At 41.4% G+C, this 26592-nt stretch overlaps 1 protein-coding gene across 4 annotated transcripts in view; it reads left to right on the forward strand.

The window, feature by feature from the left end:
- The first annotated feature begins 3734 nt into the window (after positions 1–3734).
- Positions 3735–26592, forward strand: part of itsn2b (intersectin 2b) — a 201547-nt gene continuing 178689 nt past the window's right edge. For 3 of the 4 annotated variants that reach the window (XM_059981597.1, XM_059981600.1, XM_059981598.1), the window contains exon 1: positions 3736–3919. The gene's annotated coding sequence lies outside the window, so the exon portion shown is untranslated. Of the gene's footprint in view, positions 3920–26592 lie in introns of all 4 variants that reach the window. The other variant, XM_059981601.1, reaches the window with a different exon arrangement.

Genomic DNA, 26592 nt, shown 5'->3' on the forward strand with positions numbered 1-26592 from the left:
GGTTATTTCAAAATGTTGCAACACATATAAAATGCTGTGATCTGACAGAGGGTCTCGGCCTGAAACTCCCACTGCTTGTTCATTTCCATAGATGCTGCCTCACTTGCTGAGTTCCTCCAGCATTTTGCATGTGTTGATCTGGATTTCAAGCATCTATAGAAATCTCTTGTGCTTACAGCGAAATGTTGCCTGGATTGGAGGACCTTAATTAAAGGAAGATTGAACAGGCTTGGCAGGATTGATTTCCCCGGTGAAAAAGAGGCTAGGGCATGACCTGGTAGAGATATGTAAAATTATGAGAAGCATAGATAGGGTAGATAGTCAGAATCTTTCATTTTCCTCCATGGTAAGGCTATCGAAAACAAGAGGGCATGTTTAAGATGAGAGAAAGGAGTTTAAACTGGGATTTAAGGGTAAAGATTAATGATATCTGCTAAAGCAGGTGGAATACTCAGCTACATTCACTACATTTACTAGATATTTTAACAGGAATTTAAATAGGAAAGGCATAGAAAGGTATGACATAATGCAGGCAAAAATATTTAGTGTAGATGGGCAAAACTGTCGTTAGAGATGTTGTAAGGCAAAGTGGCCATTTCTAGCTGCAAAGTTCTCTGTCTTTAAATATCTGCCACTGCTTACTTGCTATTAATCCAGTTCCTGCCCTGTACACTTAGTCAAATCCATCCTTATTCCATTATAATTCTCTTTATGCAAGTTAAGCACATACAAAGAAATTACTGTAGAATTAGAGTTAATGAGTATTCGATGGTCAGTTCTGATTCAATGGGCTGAAGGGCTTGTTTCCTTGCTGTAACTCCAAGTGAATTTGCAACAGCTATTTCTACCCAAGTTACTCAGTCTCAACTGAATACAAAATTCTATCATTATGTGATCAATACTTCCCTGGGGATCTCTTGCAGAGTTCATTCATTAATCCTGCCTATCAGGTCCAATATGACCTTTTATTCCTGGTTGGCTCTACAAAATGATTCTCCTGCAAACTATCCTATAACCATCTATGAATTTGTTCTTGCAGTTGCATTTTCAGCTGAAGTAACCCAGTTCAATTATAAGATTCAAGTCTCCCATTCTCATTTCTGTACACCCTCATATTTTCCTGCTTTATACCCATTCCTGCTATGTCACTGATGTTTGGAGGTCCACACACACCACTAACCAGTGTCTTCTTTCCCTCACTTCTACCTGTAAAGATGTAACATATTCTGAGCATCCATTGTTTCTACAACTGTACTTACTTCATCTCCTATTATCAGTGCTATCCACTACCTTTTCTTTTTCAAATATGTTCTCAGCTTTGATCTGTATGCAAAACTGTATCTCTGTAACGGCCATCATATCATAACTATTCACCTCCATCTCTGTCATTAGTTCACAAATGCTTACTGCATTCAGGTTAATCTTATTTGTTTTTGTCACCTATAATCATCTTACCAGTTGTTACTACTCTTGCCATTGACTTCCCTGCCTCCTGCTTTTGCATTTATTAATTTCTGTTCTGCCCTTGTCAACCTGCTTAGGTTCCCATCCCCCCTGCCTTTCTAGTTTGAATCCTTCCTAACAGAACTAACACCATCATGAGGCCTGATGAAGGGTCTCAGCCCAAGTGGTTGACGGTTTACTCTTTTCCATAGATGCTGACTGACCTGCTGACTTCCTCCAGCATTTTATGTATGTTACCCTCATGAGGCCATCAGTCCCATGTCTTCATAATGTAAGCTATTCTACTTGTACATGGACAACTTTACCCCAACATCTCAGCAATGCTAATCCCCCAACCCTTGCAGGGCCCTCAATAGGCTCTCAGTTATTTAGACATAGAAACATGGAAAATCTACAGCACATTACAGGCACTTCAGCCCACAAAGTTGTGCCAACCATGTTACCTACTTTAGAAGCTGCCTAGAATTTCCCTACCACATAGCCTCTGTTTTTCTAAGCGCCATGTAACTATCTAAGAGAATCTTAAAATACCCCATTGTATCTGCCTTTACCACCTTGCTGGCAGTGCACGCACCCACCACTCTCTGGCATCCCTACTTCTAAACAACTTAAAACTATGCCCTCTCGTGATAGCCCTTTTAGCCCTGGGAAACGGTCTCTGGCTATCCATATGATCAATGCCTCTCATCATCTGTCAGGTCACCTCTCAACCTCCCAATTTTTCTTCATCTTCTCATGCTCTTAATATTTTGCTCACTCACACACAATGCTGGATAAATTCAGCAGGTCAGGCAGTATCTATGGAGGAAAATAAACGGTCCTCCAGCATTTTTGTGCGTTTCTCAGTATTTCCAGCTCTATCTGTCTGTGATATTTTTCTCCACTTTGCGCTCTCCGGCTCTCCACCCCTTCGCCCCTCCCTTCGACTTGGTCCTGCCCCAATCTCCTCCCCTCCCCTCGGTCCTGCCCCAATCTCCACCCCATCCCCTCCCCTCCCCTTGGTCCTGCCCCAATCTCCTCCCCATCCCCTCCCCTCCCCTTCCCTCGGTCCTGGCCCAATCTCCTCCCCTCCACTCGGTCTTGCCCCAATCTCCTCCCCTCCACTGGGTCCTGCCCCAATCTCCTCCCCTCCACTGGGTCCTGCCCCAATCTCCTCCCCATCCCCTCGGTCCTGCCCCAATCCCCTCCCCTCCCCTCGGTCCTGCCCCAATCTCCTCCCCATCCCCTCCCCTCGGTCCTGCCCCAATCCCTTCCCCTCCACGGTCCTGCCCCAATCTCCTCCCTATCCCCTCCCCTCGGTCCTGCCCCAATCCCCTCCCCTCCCCTCGGTCCTGCCCCAATCTCCTCCCCATCCCCTCCCCTCGGTCCTGCCCCAATCTCCTCCCCATCCCCTCCCCTCAGTCCTGCCCCAATCCCCTCCCCTCGGTCCTGCCCCAATCCCCTCCCCTCCCCTCGGTCCTGCCCCAATCTCCTCCCCATCCCCTCCCCTCGGTCCTGCCCCAATCTCCTCCCCATCCCCTCCCCTCGGTCCTGCCCCAATCCCCTCCCCTCCACGGTCCTGCCCCAATCTCCTCCCCTCCCCTCGGTCCTGCCCCAATCCCCTCCCCTCCACGGTCCTGCCCCAATCCCCTCCCCTCCACGGTCCTGCCCCAATCCCCTCCCCTCCCCTCGGTCCTGCCCCAATCTCCTCCCCATCCCCTCCCCTCGGTCCTGCCCCAATCTCCTCCCCTCCCCTCGGTCCTGCCCCAATCCCCTCCCCTCCACGGTCCTGCCCCAATCTCCTCCCCATCCCCTCCCCTCGGTCCTGCCCCAATCCCCTCCCCTCCCCACGGTCTTGCCCCAATCCCCTCCCCTCCTCGGTCCTGCCCCAATCCCCTCCCCTCCCCTCAGTCCTGCCCCAATCCCCTCCCCTCCACGGTCCTGCCCCAATCCCCTCCCCTCCTCGGTCCTGCCCCAATCTCCTCCCCTCCCCTCCCCTCGGTCCTGCCCCAATCCCCTCCCCTCCCCTCGGTCCTGCCCCAATCTCCTCCCCTCCACGGTCCTGCCCCAATCCCCTTCCCCTCCTCGGTCCTGCCCCAATCTCCTCCCCTCCCCACGGTCCTGCCCCAATCTCCTCCCCTCCACGGTCCTGCCCCAATCTCCTCCCCTCCCCACGGTCCTGCCCCAATCCCCTCCCCTCCACGGTCCTGCCCCAATCTCCTCCCCTCCACGGTCCTGCCCCAATCTCCTCCCCTCCACGGTCCTGCCCCAATCCCCTCCCCTCCTCGGTCCTGCCCCAATCTCCTCCCCCCGGACTCTCTTCCTGTCTCGCTGCTGGCCTGTCAGCGCCATGTTATTGCTCTGACACTGCGGCTCCGGCAACAGGTCGGAGAGGGAATCGCGGTGCCGCGCTGCGGGCGGAGGTGGCCGGCTGGGCCGCCGTCACTCTCGGGCTCGGAGGAGGTGCGGAACCCAGGTGAGTGTCGGGGCCGGGTGCGCCGGGGGGAGCGACATCAGGCCCCGGTGACTCGCTCACCCCGGTCCGGTCCGGTCCGGTCCGGAAGCTGCCGGAGTCCCTGGGTTAATCCTCGGCGTTGGCGAGGAGCGAACTGGGTTCACAGCTGGCGGCGGATATGACCACAGAGGGAAGTGGTCGGGTTTGTGATCACGGAGTTCGGATAATGCTTTGAATTGGCAGTATTTTGTATTTGTCATTGCCACACAGAGTTGTGGGTTTGCTAGGGTGCTACTCCCGCTGGGCTGAGACACCTGAAGTCAGTCAGCACCTTGTCACTGCGCTGAATTAGTTGGTGATTCCCTTTAAACACAGATTGTGCACTTTAATATCCTGGTTCCAAAATCAACATCATTTCACGATGCAGTATATTTCGCTCAAGGATTTACCTCCAGAATCGTGAAATACAAGCAAGAGTAGTCTGTGCTGTAGAAGAAAAAATGTAGGTCAACATTTTTCTTGGTTATGGATCTGCTTTCTTAAAGCATGACAACTTAATTAAGACATCCGTGTTTTAAGAGCTTTTGAATAATATGAAGAAATTAATTTTAGACTTTATTTTTGATGTACTTGTGCTTCCAGGTAGAGCTTTTCAGAATTCACAGAAGTAGCTTTCTAAAATTAGTTTGCATGCTTGCATCTTGCTTTAATCAAATAGACTGCTTAAAATTGGCATAACTTTGCTGCATGAATTGATACTGTCCAATATCTTTGGGTGGTAGCCATGGTTCAGTGATGGCATTTTGGCTTAGTAAAAAGACTGCGCTTCAAACCCCATGGCATGGAATGTTAAGTTGATGGAGTACTTGTCTTTTATTCAATTTTTAAATTAAATTGACACCTTTATTTTGCCTTATAAGATGAGCATGACTTCATTCTTTAAGGAACTTGGTCACTTCCTGGTGTCTTGGTCATTGTATCCCTTAACCAACATTAGCAGAAATAAGTTTTTTTGATTGTTGTATATGGGACCTTCATATGTATAAATTTCCTTGGCAAAGTAAAGGCTTTCAAATGCATTTGATTTTCCATGAAATGCTGTTGAAACAAATTTATGAATGGTGCTTGATAAATTTGTTCTTTAGGCATATCAATCATATCAATTTTTATTTAATCAGGACAATCTAGGTAGAGCTTCTGAAGCTCTACGCTTTTTTAATATAAAATATATTTTGCTTAATGACCTCTGTAGTGGTTAACAGCTCAGTATTTTAAAAAAATATTTTCAGGAAGTGTGTGTCACCGAGAAGGCTGTGCTTATCGTCTGCAATGTATTAGTCAGAGAGATGTACTGCACAGAAACAAGAACTTCAGCGCATCAAATCCATTCTGACCATCGGCCATTTATTTACCCTAATCCTACATGAATCCCATTCTCACCACATTCTTATCAATTATCCCCAGATTCTACTGCTCATCTACACACTAGGAGCAATTTACAGAGGCCAATTAGCTGACCAGTGTGGATGTCTTTGAAACTTGGGAGCAAAGCAAAGCATCTAAAGGAACCCAATGTCACATAGACAAGACCCAATGCTCTGGTGCTGTGAGTAACTACATCACTGTGCCTTTCTTGTTCTGAGTGGCCAGATATTGCCCACATTCATTAGGAGTGCTTAGCTTCCTCAATCACTTCTGTGGGCTGTTAGGTTAAGGAGTTTCAACAAGCTCAGATTTGTGGTCAACTTTACTGAGGCCATTTTAAATAATAGATTTTAACAAAGCTAATTCTAATTCTCAAATTGGCACAATGTGATTTGATTTCATATTTTTTGCATTCCTGGTTCGCTAATGTAACTAGGACATTACTGTGCCCTCAATATGATCTGGAATATAGCTCTACAATCCTTTTTCTTTACTTAACATTATAATTCATACTGTGTTTTCAAGAAATGATATTTTCAGCTTATTTTATGTAATTTAAAATGGTAAGCTGGCATGTGGTGTAGTGGCATCAGGACCGGAGTTCAAGGTGAATGGTCTCGAGTTTGAATCCAGCCAGCTCCTGGCACACTTTCCATCCGTGCTGGGTTGAGTGTTGAGCGAGCAATTCAGCCTCATTAAAAAAAAACAGTCAAATGCAATGGAAATGGCAAAAAAAAGGCCACAAGGCGCAACCAGGACCACAATTTCGAAATAGTAGGAAGGGAAAATAATAAATTCCCCAGTTTCAACAGAATGTTTTAACTTGCATTATCACTTGCCCGCATTACTTTAGGGGTTTTTTGACATAATTGCCAGTCTTGTTAGAAGTCTTACATGCTTGCACAGTTAAGATGAATAAACACTATATTTCTTAATATATCCCACCACTCAATAACTATGGAAAATATTCACAAAATCAATAAAAGCTGGTTGTAACATGGTTCTGTTTTGCTGGCTTTATTGTTTTAAATGGTATGCATATGTTAAGCATGGTGACCATCTCTACTCCTTTATGATATTTAGTAATCAGAAATGTACACATCACTGGTGGTTACTGCTGTAAATATTGATTTTGACAGTGATGAACTTTGTCAGTAATACTTCAAACTTGTACACTGCTTTTATATTACATTTTTAGAGTGGATCAGATTTTAAGTCCATTGAGACCATGGAAAATAAGTAGAAAACAGTGATATTAAACTGACATATTTAGATCTTGGTTAATATTCAGTTCAGGTGCATAAAACTTTCTTTTGGTATTTGAGATTCCTTAATGAAATAATTTGTTTTACATTTCTGGCTATTAGCTTAAATATGGCATTGTGAAAATAGGAACACTAAATTTTTGTTAATTATGGGAACAACATAGAGGTTTGTGTCACCAGTCAAGGTTGCAATTTCAATTCCTCATCTTGGCTGGTGTGCTATATATGGCAATTTGTTTCTTTTTATCTGTGACTTACAGTGTAATGATTGACAGTCAGTAAAGATGTTCCCATCCTGACCAATTCCCGCAACAGTTCATGGAAAGTGCAAGGATGTCACCTCAGGAAAAGGCTTCTGTTTTGACCTTCCACTCCGCACCTTAATCTCTCATTCAATCTTGTGCTGCCCTACTTCTTTCTAGCCAGCCCCCACCCACTCAAAGAAGTTGCATAGCATTAACATGCTTATTATTAAAATTTTGTCCCTTGGATTAATTATTGGAAGCGTTTCCCATTTCAGGAAAGATTAGAAAAGGACAAATTTGGGAGTGTGTAAGATGGTTTTTTGGTTCAATCTGAAGTCAAATTGACTCTCTAAACTTTACCTAGAATTTGGTTATCCATCATTTGCTTTTCAGCATTTGTAGTGAAAGAATTGCAGTCCAAAATATAGGATGTTTACATTGGAAAGACTATACATACATGAATGAAATGGTTTTGTGAATTAATCAGCTGCTCGCCTCTGCCAGCCTGATTTGTGAAGCTGCAACTTGTGAGATGTTGGGAATAGTTTTAAATAAAAAAGCTTCACTGAGCTTTTGTGTTTTCCAGCCAACTATTTATCTGTGGACATTCAAAACACTTTACATCAGTGTATTTTCTGTGATATAGGCAATAACTGCCCAGTTAGCAGTAAGCTTGTACTCCAATGGAGGGAACTTCATGATTTCATAAACTGAATTTACATTTTCAGTGGTTAACTACATAATTTGAATCTTAATTTGCCTATCTGCCCCTTCTAAAGAAGACTTTTATTCTTGAATCATGATCCCCTAGTAAACATTAACTATACTGTATTAGTAAACGGTATAAGCTGCATTTGGACATATTGATTTCATCTTAATGACTTGAAAATGGCGATGGTGAGTTACAGGGCTTGCAAAGGGGTGGGAGTTGGTAGGAAAATGAAAAGATACGTTTTTAAAATACTTTGTACATGCTTTGAATGGCAAATTTGAGATGCAGAATAATTCTTATTTGTAAGATTCATAACTGGAGGGGTATAATCTGAAACAAGTTAAGATACAAGAATATTTTCTGAAATGGGTAAATAGACTCCTTTTAAGCTGTTTTTAAGTTCTAAGATTTTGTTGAAGTTATCAAGTGAAATCCTTGTGTTTTCAAGGATGCGTTCTTAATCCTAAAGGAAATTGAACTAAAATAACGAGTCTCATCATTTCGTGGATAAATGTGATACAGTACCAATAACTTGACATGTTAAATATTGCCAACAAGGAGAAGGCACACACTTGATGATTTGGGAATCATCTGCCATCTGATTTCTGAATGGACATTGAATTGAAACCCATCAAATGTTGAAAGGTCTCAATAGAGTGGATGTGGAGAGGATAATTCCTATGGTGAAAAAGTCAAGGACCAGAGGACATAGACTCAGAATAGAGAGGCCTCCTTTTAGAATGGAGATGAGGAATTTCTTAAGAGTGGTGAATCTGTGGAATTCTTTGCCACAGGCAGTGGTGGAAGCCAAGTCTGTATGAATATTTAAGGCAGGGGTTGATAGATTTTTGGTAGGTCAGGGTATGAAGGAAGGAGATTGGGGCTTAGAAGAAAAATGGATCAGCCATGATGAAATGGCAGAGCAGATTCAGTGGACCAAATGGCCTTATTTGCTCCTTTACTTTATTGTCACCAAACAATTGATACTAAAGTGTACAATCATCACAGCGAGATTTGATTCTGCGCTTCACGCTCCCTGAAATACAAATCAAAAGTAAATATAATAAAACTTCTTCAGCTTTCTCAGGAAGTAAAGGTGCTGGTGAGCCTTCTTGGCAGTGGACTCTGCTTGGTTAGACCAAGTCAGGTCATTTGTGATATTCACCCCAAGGAACTTAAAGCTTTTGACCTCATCCACCTGCGCACCACCGACGTAGATGGAGTTGTGCGGTCCACTACTCCTTCTGAAGTCAACAACCAATTCTATCATCTTGCTGACGTTGAGGGATAGGTTATTGTCTTCGCACCATGCCACCAGGTTCTTAATTTCCTCTCTGTACTCTCACTCATCATTACCCAAGATATGGCCTACAATTGTGGTGTCATCAGCAAACTTATATATTGAGTTTGATGGAAACTTGACTACACAATCATGGGTGTACAGTGAGTACAGCAAGGGGCTGAGTACACAGCCTTGTGGGGCACTGGTGCTCAGAGTGATTGTAGAGGAGAGTTTGTCCCCTATTTTTTACAGCCTGGGTCCAGTCTATGAGGAAGTTGAAGATCCAGCTGCAGATCTGAGTGCTAAGTCCCAGGCTCCTTAATCCTTTGGTCTTATGAAGCTATGAACACTATCTCACTACTTTTATATGTGTGTGCGTGTGTGTATGTATACTAGAAAAATACCAGGGCTTGAAAGAACAGATAGAAAAGATGGGGAAGGTTAAAGCCAGAGAAATCCTGGTGGTGATAGGAGCACTTGGGGCTGTGACACCTGGACTGGGAAAATGGCTTCAATAAATCCCAGGAACAACATCTGAGATCTTGGCCCAGAAGAGCACACTACTAGGAACAGCAAGGATACCGTGCTGAACCCTCAAGTTCTCAGGCCTCTGATAGAGGACCTGAGATTGAGGGAAAAGTCCATATACACACCACCCATAAGGAGTGAGGAAAAAGATACATATATATATATATTGTATTGCATTGTACCGCTGTCGTAAGACATCAAATTTCACTGCAGATGGTGGTGATATTAGATCTAATTCTAAGTCTCTCTTGTACTGAAAAATCATAATACAAATTTGGAATTGTTTTGAATTTTAATTAATGGATTTTTTGTAAATTTCAGAGATTCTCTCTGTTCTTTGTTTTCTATTCTTTGTTTAGTGCCTCTTTCTCCATCAGATATGTGATACACTAAATTCCTTCTCAAAACTTGTGGTTGTTATTTAACAGTCCTTCAGGCTGATTAATTAAATTGGAGTTAATTTGTTCATTTTGACAAGATGCTCTTGCAGCCACTACTGCAATAACAGCTCATCATTTCAACAACTTGCCATGTAACATTAAAGAAAAACTCACGAGTGACTTTAGATCAAATTGTAGGCACATACCACTCGAAAGACAATTTCTGCCATTTTATTGGCCATTATTTTTCTATCAGAATCTGGCCCTCTACCATCCTTTGTGAAAACAGCAGGTGATTCAAATTAATAAAAGGTACTTAGCTAATTAAAATAAACCTTACTGAGTAATACAGCATTTGCATTGTGGCTTTATTCCACAGGGGCAAACCAGTTCTGCCTAGTTCAACGCCAAAACATTTCTAACAACAATGAGCATGCTATAATTCTTAAAGGAGTACACACCCAATATTTCATAAGGCACAATTGTACATACTAAAAACAGGAGAAGGGAAGGCATTAATTGTTTTCAATGATTTACTTTGGAAAAATAAGCTATATTAATAAGATCATAAGATATAGGAGCAGAAGTAGGCCATTCAGCCCATTGCACCTGCTCTGCCATTCCATCATGGCAGATCCTGGATCCCACTCAACCCTATACACCTGCTTTCTCGCCATATGCTTTGGTGCCTTGACTAATTAGGAAGCTATTGACTTCTGTCTTAAATATACCCACAGACTTGGCCTCCACTGCAGTCTGTGGTGGAGCATTCCAAAGATTCACTGCTCTCTGGCTAAAAAAGATAACTCCTGGTCTCTGTTCTAAAAGGTCATCCCTCGATTTTGAGGCTCTGCTTTCTAGATATCCCCACCATAGGAAACATCTTCTCCACATCCACCTTATCTAGTCCTTTCAATGTTTGGTAGCTTTCAAAGAGATTCCCCCCCCCCCCCTCAATTTTATACCGCATACAACCATTCTTGCAAGGTTTATTGTATGAATATTAGGTTGTTGAACAATTTGCTTCTGATCTACCTGCTGAAGGTGTACTTTGCTGATAATATGCAGTTATCTCACATTATGCCATTATCACACATTAGCGTATCAAATTTTATTTAAAGCAACTTTTAAGAAGAGAGTGGGAAATCAGCTGTTGACCCAAGTGTTATTAGTATTGATATCAGCTGTGTACCTTCATCAGTTTGTTAGTACACAGAATATTTCTCTGAATTTGCGAGTGACTATTAAGCCCTGGGTCAAATTACAACTATGAAAAGCGTATGAGACCACTTCTGGTAAGGTGTGTGAACGCAGCGGCCTCTTGATCCAACTAAAGGTGCTTTTTTCTTTATAAAATGTGTTTTTCACATCCAAGACAATTCTACTGCAGAGCTACTCCATCAGTGAGCTGTTCATGGATCAGAGTAGCTGGACTGGTGTCAGCAGTAGAGCCTAGCGGGGTGTTAGAGGAGCCATTTGGGTATGGGGGAGCTGACCTGGCTGCAGATTGTGTTGCTGCTGCTACTCAGAAGCATCAGAGTTCGTAAAGTATAACCATGGGAGATTGTCTCAGATATTTCGCTTGCAATTGCAAGACTCTGTTGGACAGCGATAATGTAAGTAGTGCAGGCTTGTTAACCTTGTCTGGTGGAGGGACCGTTGACATGGGAGCCATGTTGCCTCTGTAGCGAGAGCTAGGCCTTAAGGATCGGGCTTGCCTGCTGCCACCGACCAGGTGAGAGATGTGAAGCACCACAATGTGGTTGAGCCATCTAGGGCCTGGCTTTGCCTGTTGGTGCTGCCCTCCTGTGTTCAAGCGGTGGAATGACAGGCTGGATTGTGTGGGTCTGTATGCTGCCGGGAGACTGTACCATCAATTGCTGGACATTGTTGTTCATGGTCATGAACTATATGTTACATTTTTTTCAGTGAAGATGCTTCTTTGTTCAATACTTTGAATTATGTTATCGCTATTTTTGAATGTTTTCTTACGGTTTTGAATGTTTTTGACTTTGGCCCCAGAGGAACGTGGTCTCATCCGGCTGTATCTATGTGTGATTTGAATGATAATTAAATTTGATTTGATTTAGTTATGTCCCAGGCACTCCATGAACATGCCAGTCAAGCAAAAACCAAGACACTGGAGGAGCTCACCAGGTTGGATAGCATCTAAAGAGAGAAATGTACAGTCAAAGTTTTGGGTTGAGACTCTTTATGTGGATTGAGAGAAAATGGCCAGCATCTTGAAGGAAGGCTGATCTGCAGATGGTGGAGGGCTGAGTGAAAAAATACCGACAGAAGCTGGAAAGTGATAGGTGAAGGTGATAAATGGCTGAATATGATAGGATCTGATAGGAGAGTAAGGTGGGGCATAGAATCAAATGAGGGAAGCTTAACTTTGCTTTTTATAATTTATTTTAAAAAGTGTTAATTTCTTGATGGATTCAAACAAACATAGTCAACAAAGGAAATGCCTTTATAATTGACATTGGGGTGTGTCGAAGTACTTGAGTAGCGAGTCAGGATATGCCTATTTATGAGAATCAAGGTTTTATAAACTTGAGGTATTTGGCCAGTATTGCACACAGCTATGCTTGACAAAATAATTGCATGATGTGTATTGTAATAACTTTGCCATTATTATGAAGGAGATCAGTTTAGTAAGTTGTCTTAGTAGCTTTGTATCCTTACATCACATCCCATCCCTGAAGTCTTAAATATGGCTTCATGAAGTGATTAATGACCTGTCTCCAGTTCAGTGCTGTTGAGAAATTGATTTGTGACAAGAGGAAATTAATACTTAACATAAAAACAGAAATTTTCAGCACATAACAGGCCCTTTGGCCCACAATGTTGTGCCGATCATGTAACCTACTCTAGGGACTGCTATAATTTCCCTAGCACATAGCCCTCTATTTTTCTAAGTCCCATGTACCTATCTAAGGGTTCTAAAAAGACCCAATTGTATCTGCTTCCACCACCACTGCCGGCATTGCATTCCATTTACCCCCCACTCTCTGTGTGGAAAAACTTACCCCTGACGTCCCCTTGGTACCTATTTCCAAGCATCTTAAAACTATGTCACCTTGTGTTAGCCATTTCAGCCCTGGAAAAAAGCTTCTGGCAATCCACATGATCAATGCCCTGCATCATCTTATATATCTCTATCAGGTCACTTCTCATCCGCCGTCACTGCAAGGAGAAAAAGCCAAGTACACTCAACCTGTTCTCATAAGGTACACCCTTCAATCCAGGCAACATCCTTGTAATTCTCCTCTGCACTCACTCTATAGTATCCATATCGTTCCTGTAGTGAGGGGACCAGAACTAAACACAGTAGTCCAAGTGGGGTCTTAGCAAGTTTTTATATAGCTGTAACATTACCTCAAGGCTCTTGAACCATACCATACACCTTCTTAACAACACTGTCAACCTGTGCGGCAGCTTTGAGTGGCCCATTGACACAGACCCCAAGATCTCTCAGATCCTCCACACTGCCAAGAGTCTTACCATTTATATTATATTCTGTCTTCAAATTGGACCTACCAAAATGAACCACTTCACACTTGAAGTCCATCTGCCACTTTTCAGCCCAGTTCTGCGTCCTATTGACGTCCAGCTGTAACCTCTGACAATCCTCCAGACTATCCACAACACCCCCAACATTTGTGTCTTCAGAAAACTTACTAACCCACTCTTCTACTTCTTCATCCAGGTCATTTACAAAAACCACAAAGAGGAGGGGTCCCAGAACAGATCCCTATGGATCCCCACTGGTTACTGATCTCCATGCAGAATATAAATCATCTACAATCACCCTTTGCTTTCAATGGGCACTGCAATTCTGGATCCACAAAGCAAAGTCTCCTTGGATCTCATGCCTCCTTACTTTCTGAAGGAGCTTTTCATGGGGAACCTTGAAGTTGGAGTGTAAATAAAGCTCCCACACAATCTAAAATTGAAGTCAGCATTAACATGGCAATTGTTTTGATGGTTTTCTATTGTATATAAAATAATGGGTTGCAGTGTTATCTAATAGACAGGACTAAGTAATTGAATGTTATAACGTTTTAGTTGTAGGAATTAATCACGTAGGCAGATTTTTGCAGTTTTATCTTAGAAGTTGTTGACAAAAGTGATAGCACAGTTTGCTGCTGAAGTAACTGAAGTGATGGTGATAAAAACCTAAATTCCTAAATTTCTTAGCAATACTCTTCAGGACAGTTTAATAATGTATTAAGGATTTACTCTTGAACAGTGATGCACAGTATAAAACCAGACATTTCTTGGACATTACTGTTGGGGTTTCTCAGTGGACTATGTGGACCACTACCTTGTGCCACTTCACCAGCGACTGACCTTCAATTATAATGCTCAAAAAGCTGTAGATGCTGGAAATTTTGAAACAAAAACAGACAATGAGGCAACACACAGCATGTCCAGCAGTATTTGTGGAAAGTGGAAAAGACTTCTCAGGTTGAAAACCCTTTAGAATTTGAGGTGTTCACTAATGATTACCCAAGGCACAATTCATGCACGACTGCTCAGCCAATGAAGCAGCCCACGCCTGTATACAGCAAGACCCAAACATATTCAAGCGTGGGCTGATAAATGACAAGGAGCATCCTTGCAGCAGAAGTACCGGCTAATAACCCACTTTTTTTATTCAGTGGTGTTATTAACAAGTTTCCCCCTTGACCATTTTTGGGATCACAATTTTACCAGAAACTGCATTAAATTAGCCACAAGTAAATACATTAACAAGTAAATACATGTTAATTCTATATTTTGCTGGTGTATCTGGTCAAATATAGCAATTGATATATCTGGGAATTGATATATGGCATAGAAACATAGAAAACTTACAGCACAATACAGGCCCTTCAGCCCACAAAGCTGTGCCGAACATGTCCTTACCTTGGAACTACATAGGCTTACTCATAGCCCTCTATTTTTCTAAGCTCCATGTACCTATCCAGGAGTCTCTTAAAAGACCCTATCGTTTCCACCTCTGCTGGCGCCGGCAGCCCATTCCACACACTCACCATTCTCTGTGTAACAAACCTACCCCTGACATCTCCTCTGTACCTACTTCCAAGCACGTTAAACTACGCCCTCTCATGCTAGCCATTTCAGCCCTGGGGAAAAAGCCTCTGACTAGCCACATGATCACTGCCTCTCATCATCTTGTACACCTCTATCAAATCACCTCTCATCCTCTGTCACTCCAAGGAGAAAAGGCTGAGTTTGCTTAACCTGTTCTCAGAAGGCATAGACTGGTTAATATTTCACTCCTGAATCTTGTCTAATAGATTTTGCGTAAATGTCAACTGTTGAAAAAGTAATTAGGGTAGTTGTTTCATAGAAATGATGCAAGCTGATGAGTTCTCAGCTGGATCTATATGTGGAGGGTTAGCTTTATTCACTTCAGGACTGGGGAAACTGGTGTAGAACTTTGCATCTTGAGGCAGCTGTATTTCTTATTCCCAAAGCTTGAAGTGTCTTTGCAGTTGTGCTCACAATTGTTGTGGCCTGTTATTATTGAAGTCCTGATGGAAATGTATATAATTGAAGTTTGTGGGGGTAATCACGTAATTTTGGACTTAATTTAAAGTAGTGTGCAGAATTTTTTTCCCCCTGGAAGGAAATATTAAACATATGATGTAATTGAAAGTTCTAACCCAGGAAAACAATTTGTCCTGAAGGTATTTATGATGTACAGACCAAATATAGTAGCTAGCAGATACTGATTTTTTTTTTTGTTTTTACTAGATATGATCAGTATAGGGTGTAATTTGAAGTTACAGGCTTCAAGCTGAGGTGCTGTAATTGGTTTCTGCATTGGTTGGCAGTATTTTTTTATTTACGTCAAGTAGTAATTAGAAGGTTGGTTTGAAAATCATAGTTTATGTCAGTTGGACAGGGATTTCTGGAATGCTTCAATACTGCAAGTGATCATACAGCAAAGCTTGAAAACTGTTAGTGATTTATATACTATGCTTTTTGACTGAGAATATATCACAATTGGACAAATAAATTGTAAGTTTGAACAAAAATAGCTGTTTTCTTCCTGTAATTGTTCTGTTTGATCTCTGACTGTTCTGTTTAGTTGTTTTGTTTTTTGTTTTAATTTTCTAATCTGAAGATAAGATCTGGAGTGCTCCTGGCAGGTTGTAATGTTGCCAAGTGCTATATTGCTCACTGCACAAGCCTGGTGCAACATGATGTGCATACTGCTTTCTGAATTAAAAATGAGATCATCATATTCTGATCATGACTCAATCATCTGTCTCGTGATATAGTCTAAAGAAGGAAGGACCATGCTATCATTTAGTCAGGGCATGAAGTGTAACAGGAAGTACGCAGGACATTGGAGCTGACAGAAAAATTGAATCTGCCATGATGAAATGGCGGAGGAGATTCAGTGGGCCAAATGGCTTAATTCTGCTCCTATATCTTTATGGTCTTATTTTAAGTAAAAGGTAAAGCTATTAATTGTGGACTTCTAAATTTTTATATGAAGCATTAAGAAACGGGAATGTAAAGATGCATTGGCAGGAGAGTTTTATGTCAGTATATAGTATAATTTTAAAATATTGGACAGAGGAAGAAATTTAATTTGTTTAATTTGCCCTCTGCCACGAGCTCACTATTCACCTGATAGAAGAGCAAAAGTGTAATTTAGATGATTTAATCATTCTTCTATTCCAATAAGTATCCCATGTTCAAATCTTGGATTATGCTGATTTAACACCTTCACATTTAGATGTAAAGGGTGGGGGAGATGGTGTTATCCCATATCACAGGCCAAAAGTGAGAAGGTTGGAACTGCAGAAATTTTGGGGCTTAAAATTAGGAATCAGTAAAAGCTAGTTAGCAGATATATGCATTTTAAAGACTAATAGGATATTTACTTTTATCTTAATAGGGTAGAATACAAAAACAATGTAAGTTACATAACTGCTTCTGAAAATTCTTTCCAGACTGCTTTGGGGCACAGCATTAGTTCTACATACCAAACTCTGGATATGTTGCTGTATGGGTTTGCCAGAATAATACTGTGGCTAAAATGATTACCTTGTGAGAATATAAATAGTGAGGTATATCTTTTTGAATCTGGATAGAGGTGCAATGCAATTGATTTTTAATTGTCTCTGAAATAGATCACATTGCCCCTACTTCACAAGGCAGTTAGGAATGGATAATTAACTACATCTTGAATGTTACTTCTAATAATAGTAACTATGTAATTATCAGATTACTGCAGAACCTCCTCTGGCTCACGAATGAGTGTGTGCCTTCAAGAACATACCGGACATATCCAAACCAAAAGCTGTGAATAAACCATGAGATTCGTACTCTGCTGAGGGCTAGATCTGTGACATTTAAGGCTGATGATCGAGAAATATACAAGAAGACTAGTTTGACCTATAGAAAGCTATATTAAGGGCAAAAAAAAAACAATTTGGATTGAGATTAGAAATGGAATCGGATACACAGTTTTGGCAAGGTTTGCAGGCCATTACTTCCTACAAGGTGAGACTTAAAATCATGAATGGCTGTGATGCTAAACTCCCAGATGAGCTCAATGCTTTTTATACACACTTTGAAAGGGAGAGTAAAACTACACCTGTGCAAATCCCTGCAACATCGGTGATCTCTGTCTGGGAAACGTGTGTCAGAACATCATTCAAGAGGGTGAACCCTTGCAAGACATCAGACTCTGATGGTATACCTGTTAGGTAACTAAAAACCTGTGCTAACCAACTGGCGGGAATTTTCAAGGATATCTTCAATTTCTCACCGATGCAGTGGAGGTTCCCAGTTGTTTCAAAATGTTGACAGTCATACCAGTGCCCAAAAAGAGCTGCGTCAATGACTATCACCAGTGTCACTCACATCCAGTGTGATGAAGTACTTTGAGAGGTTGATCATGGCCAGAACCAACTCCTGCCTAAGCAAGGACCTGGACCCATTTCTGTTTGCGTAATGTAGCAAAATGTTGCCACAATACATCTACAGCAGATGCAATTTCACTGGCTCTATACTCTGTCTTCGATCACTTGGACAATAGTAATACCTATGCCAGGCTGTTGTTCATTGACTGTAACTCAGGCTTCAACACAATCATACTCTCAGTTCTAATTCACAAGCTCCAAAACCTGGGCCTCTGTACCTCTCTCTGCAGCTGGATTCTTGACTTCCTCAGTGGGAAACCAGTCTGTGCTGGTTGGAAATAACATCTCCCTCTTGCTGGTAACTAACACTAACATGCCTCAAGGATGTGTGCTTAGTCCACTGCTCTACTCTCTCTGCATCCCCGACTGCTTGGTTGGCTTAAATTTGCCAATGACACAACTATTGGCAGAATTCCAGATGGTGACAAGGAAGCGTATAGGAGCAAGGTTGATCAGCTGGTTGAGTGGTATTGCAACAAAAACATTGCACTCAGCATCAGTCAGACCAAGGTATTGATTGTTGGCTTCAGGAAAGAGAAGTCAAGGGAACACACACCCAGCCCTCATTGAAGGAAGAGCAGTGGAAAGGGTGAGCAGTTTAAAGTTCCTGGGTGTCAGTGTCTCTGAATATCTATCTTGGACCCAACTTATTGATGCAATTGCAAAGAAGGCGTGATAGCAGCTACATTTCATTAGTAGTTTAAGGGGACTTAGTATGTTAGCAAAGACTTGCAAATTTCCAAAGGTGTCCTATGTCCATGGACAATGGAAAAGAGCTGATTATTACTTAATTGGTAAAAAATTGCAGCATACTCTGTGCAGAGGGACTTTGGAGTGCTTGTTTATGAGTCACAGAAGGTTGGTTTGCAGGTGTAGCAGGCTATCAAGAAGGCAAATGGAATGTTGGCCTGCAATGCTACAGGGATTGAATTTAAGAGCAGGGATGCTGCAACTGTACAGGGTACTGGTGAGGCTGCACCTGGAGTACTGTGTGCAGTTCTGCTCTCCTTACTTGAAGTATATACTGGCTTTGGAGGCGATGCAGAGGAGATTCACCAGGTTGATTCCAGAGATGAATGAGTTAGACTATGAGGAGGGACTGAGTTGCCTGGGACTGTACTCGCTGGAATTCAGAAGGATGAGAGGAGATCTTACAGAAACATATAAAATTATGAAAGGGATAGATAAGATAGAGGTAGGAAAGTTGTTTCCACTGGTAGGTGAGATGAGAACTAGAGGACACAGCCTCAAAATTTGTGGGAGTAGATTTAGGACGGAGATGAGGAAAAACTGCTTTTCCCAGAGAGTGGTGAATCTGTGGAATTCTCTGCGCAATGAAGAGAATCAGTACTGGAGTGGAGGCTACCTCAGTAAATATAATTAAAACAAGTTGGGTAGATTTTTTTCATAGTAGGGGAATTAAGTGTAATGGGAAAAAGGCAGGTAGGTGGAGATGAGACCATGCCCGGATCAGCCAAGATCTTCTTGGACCATCCTCAGCAACAGGAGACATACCAGAGGATTGGAGGATAGCCAATGTTGTTCTGCTGTTTAAAAAATACTCTAACCATAAACCTGGGAATTATAGGCTGATAAGTCTGACATTAGTTGTGGGAAAGTTATTGGAAGGTATTCTTAGGGACCAGATATTTAAGTATTAGGATAGACATGGACTGATTAAGGATAGTCAGCATGGTAATATGTGTGGTAGGTCATGTCTAACCAATCTTATAGGTTTTGGAGGAAGTTACCAGGAAAGTGGTTGTGGATGTTGTCTACATGGACGTTATTAAGGCATTTAACAAGGTCCTGAATTGGTGGTTGGTCAAGACTGTTCAGTCGCTTGGCATTCAGGATGAGGTAGTAAATTAGATTAGACATTGGCTTAATGGGAGATCCAGAGGATGGTAGTAGATGGTTGCCTCTCTGAATGAAGGCATGCCGCCAGTGGATTGCCATTGTGATTAGTGCTGGATTGTTGTTTGTTATCTATATCAATGATCTGTGTGACAATGTGGTGAACTGGATCAGCAAATTTATGGGTAACACCAAGACTGTGGGTACAGTGGACAGCGGGGAAGACAATCAGAGCTTGAAGACAAGTCTAAGGTGTTGCATTTTGGTAGGGCAAATGAGGGTAGGTCTTGCACAGTAAATGGTAAGGCACTGAGGAGTGCTGTAGAACACAGGGATTGGAAAATACAAATCCATAATTCATTTAAAGTATTGTCTCTTCATCTCTTCACCATCTACACCTCGGACTTCAACTACTGCACAGAGTCTTGCCATCTTCAGAAGTTTTCTGATGACTCTGCCGTAGTTGGATGAATCAGCAAGGAAGATGAGGCTGAGTACAGGACTACGGTGGAAAACTTTGTCACATGGTGCGAGCAGAATCATCTGCAGCTTAATGTGAAAAAGATTAAGGAGCTGGTGGTAGACCTGAGGAGGGCTAAGGCACCGGTGACCCCTGTTTCCATCCAAGGGGTCAGTGTGGACATAGTGGAGGATTACAAATACCTGGGGATACGAATGGACAATAAACTGGACTGGTCAATGAACACTGAGCTGTCTACAAGAAGGGTCAGAGCCGTCTCTATTTCCTCAGGAGACTGAGGTCCTTTAACATCTGCCGGATGATGCTGAGGATTTTCTATGAGGCTGTGGTGGTCAGTGCTGTCATGTTTGCTGTTGTGTGCTGGGGCAGCAGGCTGAGGGTAGCAGACACCAAGAGAATCAACAAACTCATTCGTAAGGCCAGTGATGTTGTTGGGATGGAACTGGACTCTCTGACGGTGGTGTCTGAAAAGAGGATGCTGTCCAAGTTGCATGCCATCTTGGACAATGATTCACATCTACTCCATAATGTACTGGTTAGGCACAGGAGTACATTCAGCCAGAGACTCATTCCACCGAGATGCAACACTGAGTGTCATAGGAAGTCATTCCTGCCTGTGGCCATCAAACTTTACAACTCCGCCCTCGGAGTGTCAGACACCCTGAGCCAATAGGCTGGTCCTGGACTTATTTCCACTTGGCACGATTAACTTATTTTTATTTAATTATTTATGGTTTTATATTGCTGTATTTCTACACTATTCTTGGTTGGTGCAACTGTAACGAAACCCAGTTTCCCTCAGGATCAATAAAGTATGTCTGTCTGTCTGTCTGTCTGTCACAGGTAGATGGGGTCATCAAGAAAGCTTTTGGCACATTGGCCTTGATAACTCATAGTATTGCGTACAGGAGATGGAATATTATGTTGAGGTTATATTAAGATGTTGGTGAGGCCTAATTTGGAGTATTGTGTCCAGTTTTGGTCACCTACCTACAGGAAAGATGTAAATAAAGTTGAAAGTGTACAGAAAAAATTTACAAGTTTATTGACAAGATTAAGGACTTCAGTTATAGGGAAAGGTTTAATAGGTTGGGGCTATATTCCCTGGAATGTAGAAGATTGAGAGGAGATTAGATAGAGGTATGCAAAATTATGAGGAGTATAGATACGGTAAATGCAAACAAGCTTTTTCCACTGAGGTTGGGCGGGACTACAACTAGAGGTCCTGGGTTAAGGGTGAAAGATGAAAAGTTTAAGGGGAACATGAGAAGAAACTTCTTCACTTCTGTTATGCATTAGAATCAGTTAGTTAATCAATATATTAAAGAAAAATTATTATGATATGTCAACCATTTTTACAGATTTATCAAAAGATAATTTAACTGAAAATGTTAGTGTGGCTGTTTTTGTGCCTGAATTACAGGTAATGGTAAAGAAACTACTTACTAACCATTTATCAGTAAATGCAGCAGAATTAGTTGCCATCATTTTAGGCGTACAGTTGAGTGGAGGAAATTGTCCATGTAATTTTGTAATTTGTTCAGATTCCTTTTCATTTTGTTGAGTCTTAAAAAGGTCCTTCTAGCGGTCAGATTTACTGTTGGAAGGTTATCAAACATTATTTCATATTGAAAGTATTGATTTATTTGTTTCTTATGGGTCCCTGCACATTGAGGTGTTGAAGGGAATGAACGGTTGATTGTTTAGCTAAAAAGGTTCAACAGTGGATATAGATTTTCCACTTCTCAGAATTTGGGGTTATGGCAAGACTTGTGGGATAATGAACGTAAGGGGAGACACCTTTCCAGACCAGACCCTTCATCTGGACTGGATTGAAAGAATGTGCTTGTGCCACTGATCTGAGCGGTGCATTGATTAACAGGCCTTCATCATGGTATTTCTCTTGAAAAAGTGGAGGCCAACTCTGACCTTGGAATACCTTGAACAAAAGCTAATACTAACATTAAATGCAGCTTAATGATTACAGTCTTATTAAAATTATTTTCACATTTGTGTTTTGGTGGAGATCAACATAAACAAAATGCTTTAATTGAACTTCCATTCCTAATCCATTTGGAACAGAGCCCAACCATTTGGTAGGCTGTCTGGGGGAAAAAAAATGCAAATGTAAGTCTGTTTTTATCATATCTTTCCCTACCATTTCGTTAGGATGCTTTAGGTGATATGTCTCTTAATGACAAATCAGAGAGTGAAACTTGTTCAACAATTTTTGATGTCTTTAGTACCAACTTTAGCTGGTGGTACTCCACTTGACTGATCTGAATTGCGATATTTTAAGTACAGTACTCTGAAATAGGAAATAATGAAAGTAAACTAGAACATGAAATAGGAAATGAATGTTGTCTGATATACTGTCAGGCGAAAGATGGGGCAGTGCACGAGGTTTAAAATTCTGAGAGCCTTTGAGAAACATGGGAGATAGAATAACAGTGCAAAGTATCTTAAAGGCAGAATGGCTGCTATTCTGGAAGTAGTTAGGTATCAGTAAGTCTCTCTGGGCTTGGTGTTTGTGGAAGGGAAAATTGAGTTGTTTTGATGATTGACTCTTAGTAGACAACAGGTATATCTATGCAAATACATTGTTTACTGGGCTTGTGAAAAGCAGAGTTCTCTTGTGAAAATAATTAGCTGGTTTCATAGAAGTGATTTATCTCAGTAAATTTTTCCTGTTATGGCTTTAATGAATAAATACATTTTTCCCACCCTTATTAATAAGTATTCAGTTTTTGGTGCCTTGGTACAAAATGCTGAATGGTGTTGTAGAGAATGGTTCAGCACTTATCCGTCTTGAAATAAGATTTTAATCCTGAAATCACTTGTCTTTAGTGGAAAGGGAGCAATCTCTGATATAGTTTGTTGTACATACCTACATGATAGGTATAGATTTGTTGGTTAATGGGGAAATAGCATAACACTTAACAAAGGACATGTTATTTTATTACATCTGCTTTTACGTGATTTTAGGCAAGTATTATATTTCTCGATCTGTCATCATTAGACTTGATGAACAACCACCAAATTATTTCTGAATATATAAATGATGCATTTTGCACATTATTTTGCTGTATACAGAGTTTGATAATATTGTGACAGTTAATGAATAGTTATTTTTATGTAATAAGTTTGCTGGGTTATTGTGAAATTTTGGTGATGCTTCTATCACTGAAGGACCAGTGGTTTTTAGTTTAGCAATGACATTGAGTGAGACTTGAAACTGAAGCAAATCATGCTGCTGTTCCTAACTCTTGTACCAGCCCTTCTTTCATACACTTGAGATAGAAAGTGCAACAGACCCCAAAAAAGAGATTATTTTGACCTCCATGAATAAATTTAAATTATTTTATACATTCAGTGGCCATTTTATTAAGTTCCCCCGATTCTAATAAGGCAGCCATTGAGTGTATGTCATGGTCTTCTGCTTCTGTAGGCCATCGACTTTGACGTTTGACGTGTTGTACATTCAGGGATACTCTTCTACACGCCGCTGTTGTAATGCATGGTTATTTGAGTTGCTGTTGCCTTCCTGTATGCTTGAACCAGTCTGGCCATTCTTCTCTAACCTCTCTTATTAACAAGGCATTTGCCCACAAGGCTGCTACTCATTGGATGTGTTTTGTTTGTCATTCTCTGTAAACTAGAGACTGTTCTGGATGAAAACCCCAGGAGATCAGCAGTTTCGGAGATACTCAAACGGCCCCATCTGGCACTAAAGACCATTCCACAGTCAAAGTCACTTAGATCACATTTCTTCCCGATTCTGATATTTGGTCTGAACAACAATGACCCCCATAGGTTTTGCTAATTAGTACTTGCATTAACGGGCAGATGTACAGATCTACTGGATAAGGATAAGCCACAGAGTGAATGTTCTGTAACACGGAATAATCACTCCAATCTGATTGGTGCTGATGCCATGATTGCTGCTTTTGTTACCTTCATGCTTAAACATTCCAGAACTTTGGGTCTTTTTGCATCTCTACTCATCTCAAAGCATGAACTCCTTTTGAGCAAATGTCAATATGGAAGTTTCAGATTTATTGATAGTTTGTTCTGCCATAGGTTGTTGGGGGGATCTCCTCAAAACTGGCAAGAGGTTAGTACCTGATGAATGTTTCACTTTTATTAAGTTAATGATTAAAATTTTATTAAATTTAGGAAATCTTAAATATATACAGAAAATGCTGGAAATATTCAAAGGGTCAGGCAGCAAATGAAGATAAATAAGAAAATTTGATTTTTGTGCTTAAATTCCTGTCTGAAGGATTCCCCAACCTTGTAGGGGCTTAGTATGGATGTCTGCAGCCTATCTTGGTTACAATTCTAATTGAACAGTGGTTGGACTTCTCGTGGTGCCATAAGGGAGTATCGTTCCTAAAATGCTCTTGCCAGCTAAATTTTAATTGTTTTGAGTATCTCCGAATGGCAGGGACTGTATTACCTTCACAGGTCTTGAGAGCTGTCAAAGCAGAAGAGGTTTAGTTGGCTGGTAGAATCAGAAATTTTTCAAAACAACTTCCGTTCTGAGACTGAAACAGATTTTAAAAACTGACAACCATTTTTATAAACTTGATTTAGCTAATCAGACTTTCCTTTTCCTTCTAAGACCCCAGTACCTTAGTACCATCTGCAAGGCACAAGTCAGGAGTATGATGGAATTTTGTCCGTTTGGACAAGTGCAGCACCAACAACTCAAACCTCAATGTCGTCCACAACAAAGTGGCTGCCTGGTGCACATTCCAGCAATCATCCTAAATGCTAACTTTCTTCACTACTGGCACACTGACTGCACTGTGCTATCTACAAAAAGCACTGTAGTTACACGCTGAACAGCACCTGTCAAACAGTTGATCTTCACCATTATGAAGTCAAGAAGCAACATGTGTATAGAAATGCCAGCAGCTTCAAGTTGCACATCATCTTCACTTGGCAGTGTATCCCTGGTGCTCTTCACTGTTGGGTTTAATTCCAGGACTCCTTCCCTAATAGCACTGTGGAGTATCTTTAGTTGAAGAATTGCGGCACCTCATCAGTACCTTCTCAAGGGCAGTTACGGATGTATAAATGGTGCTGGCTTTGCCAGTGACACAGACCCTAAAAATGAAGTAGAAATAAAATTCCCTGCACACTTGACATTTGGGCTGGGACATCTGGTTACTAAAATGTAAGGGCCAGTATTTGCTGTTAGTGTCAGGCCATTTGTCTTCACCACTGAGATTTTTGGTAAGTACGTGCTTTCTGTGTATCCTTTGTTATAAATTATCTTGCTGAAGCTGTTCCAATATTAAAAAGCATGACCTTGCACAATGTAAAACTGCCACGTGGAGTGAGCACAGGTGCAGAACAACCCCCACGCAGGAAGCAACATGAGAAAATCTTTCATAGCCAGTAAGGGCAATTCCCAGCTGAGCTGGCTAATAAATTCATCAAAAACTTTGTGTTTTTAGTGTTCAAAAGCATTGAAAAATATATAAATAAAGACATAGCAATTAAAAATAACTTGAAAGCATTTAAGCAATTAAAACAAAATGAACCTAATTAATTAACATATATAAACCTTAGTTCACACCATTATCTCTTGTGGGCATTTCTCTTCACTGAAATGAATGGTTTTCACATTTTAACCCAAGTTCAGGTCCTGATGAGGGGTCTGGGCCTGAAAAACCCACTTTTCCACAGATGCTGTTGGGTTTCCTGAGTTCCTCCAGCAGTTGGTGTGCGTGGGTTGCTTCAGGAATGGTATTTTTGCACAGGATTTACTAATATGTTACACTTAAACAGAATGCACTTTTATATTGACTGCCCAATGGGAGACTGGAGAAACAAAGCACTGGAAATTTAACAGCAGAGTTGGAGCAACAATAGAATTTTGATTGGTAAATTTGGTGTTTTAAATTGGTTTGTCATTGTCACATACAGAGATACAGTAGGAAACTTTTGTCTTTCTTGGCATCCATACAGATCATTTTATCACATCAGTGCGACAGTGCAAGGCAAAAGCAAATACAGAATCGGAATATAATGTTACAGTTGCAGTGAAGGCAGACATACTAGGGACCATTATATAGTTTCATGACAGTGGGATAGAAACTGTCTTTGAGCTTGGTTGAAATTGCTTTCAGGCTTTTGTATTGTCAGCCCAGTGGGAGTGCGGAGAGAGAATGAACTGGTTGGTGGAAGTTTTTGATCATGTTGACTGCTTTACCAAGACAGTAAGGAATGGTGCCAGAATCCATGGAGGGGAGGCTGGTTTTCATGCCATGCTGAACTATGTCCACAATTCTCTGCAGTTTTGTTGTGGTTGTGGGCAGAGCTGTTGTCATACTCAGAACCATCTGAATAGGATGCTTTCTGTGGTGTATCTATGAAAAATGCTGTGGATCAAAGGGGGCATGGCGAAGTTCTTCAGCTTCCTGAGGAAGTCGAGATGCTGGTGAGGTTTCTTAACTGTGGTATCTATGTGATTGGATCGGGATGGGCTACTGGTGATGTTTGCTCTTTGGAACTTGCAGCTCTCGACCTTTTCAACCACAATATCATTGA

This window comes from Hypanus sabinus, chromosome 10 (assembly GCF_030144855.1).
Source record: "Hypanus sabinus isolate sHypSab1 chromosome 10, sHypSab1.hap1, whole genome shotgun sequence".
Taxonomy (NCBI): domain Eukaryota; kingdom Metazoa; phylum Chordata; class Chondrichthyes; order Myliobatiformes; family Dasyatidae; genus Hypanus; species Hypanus sabinus.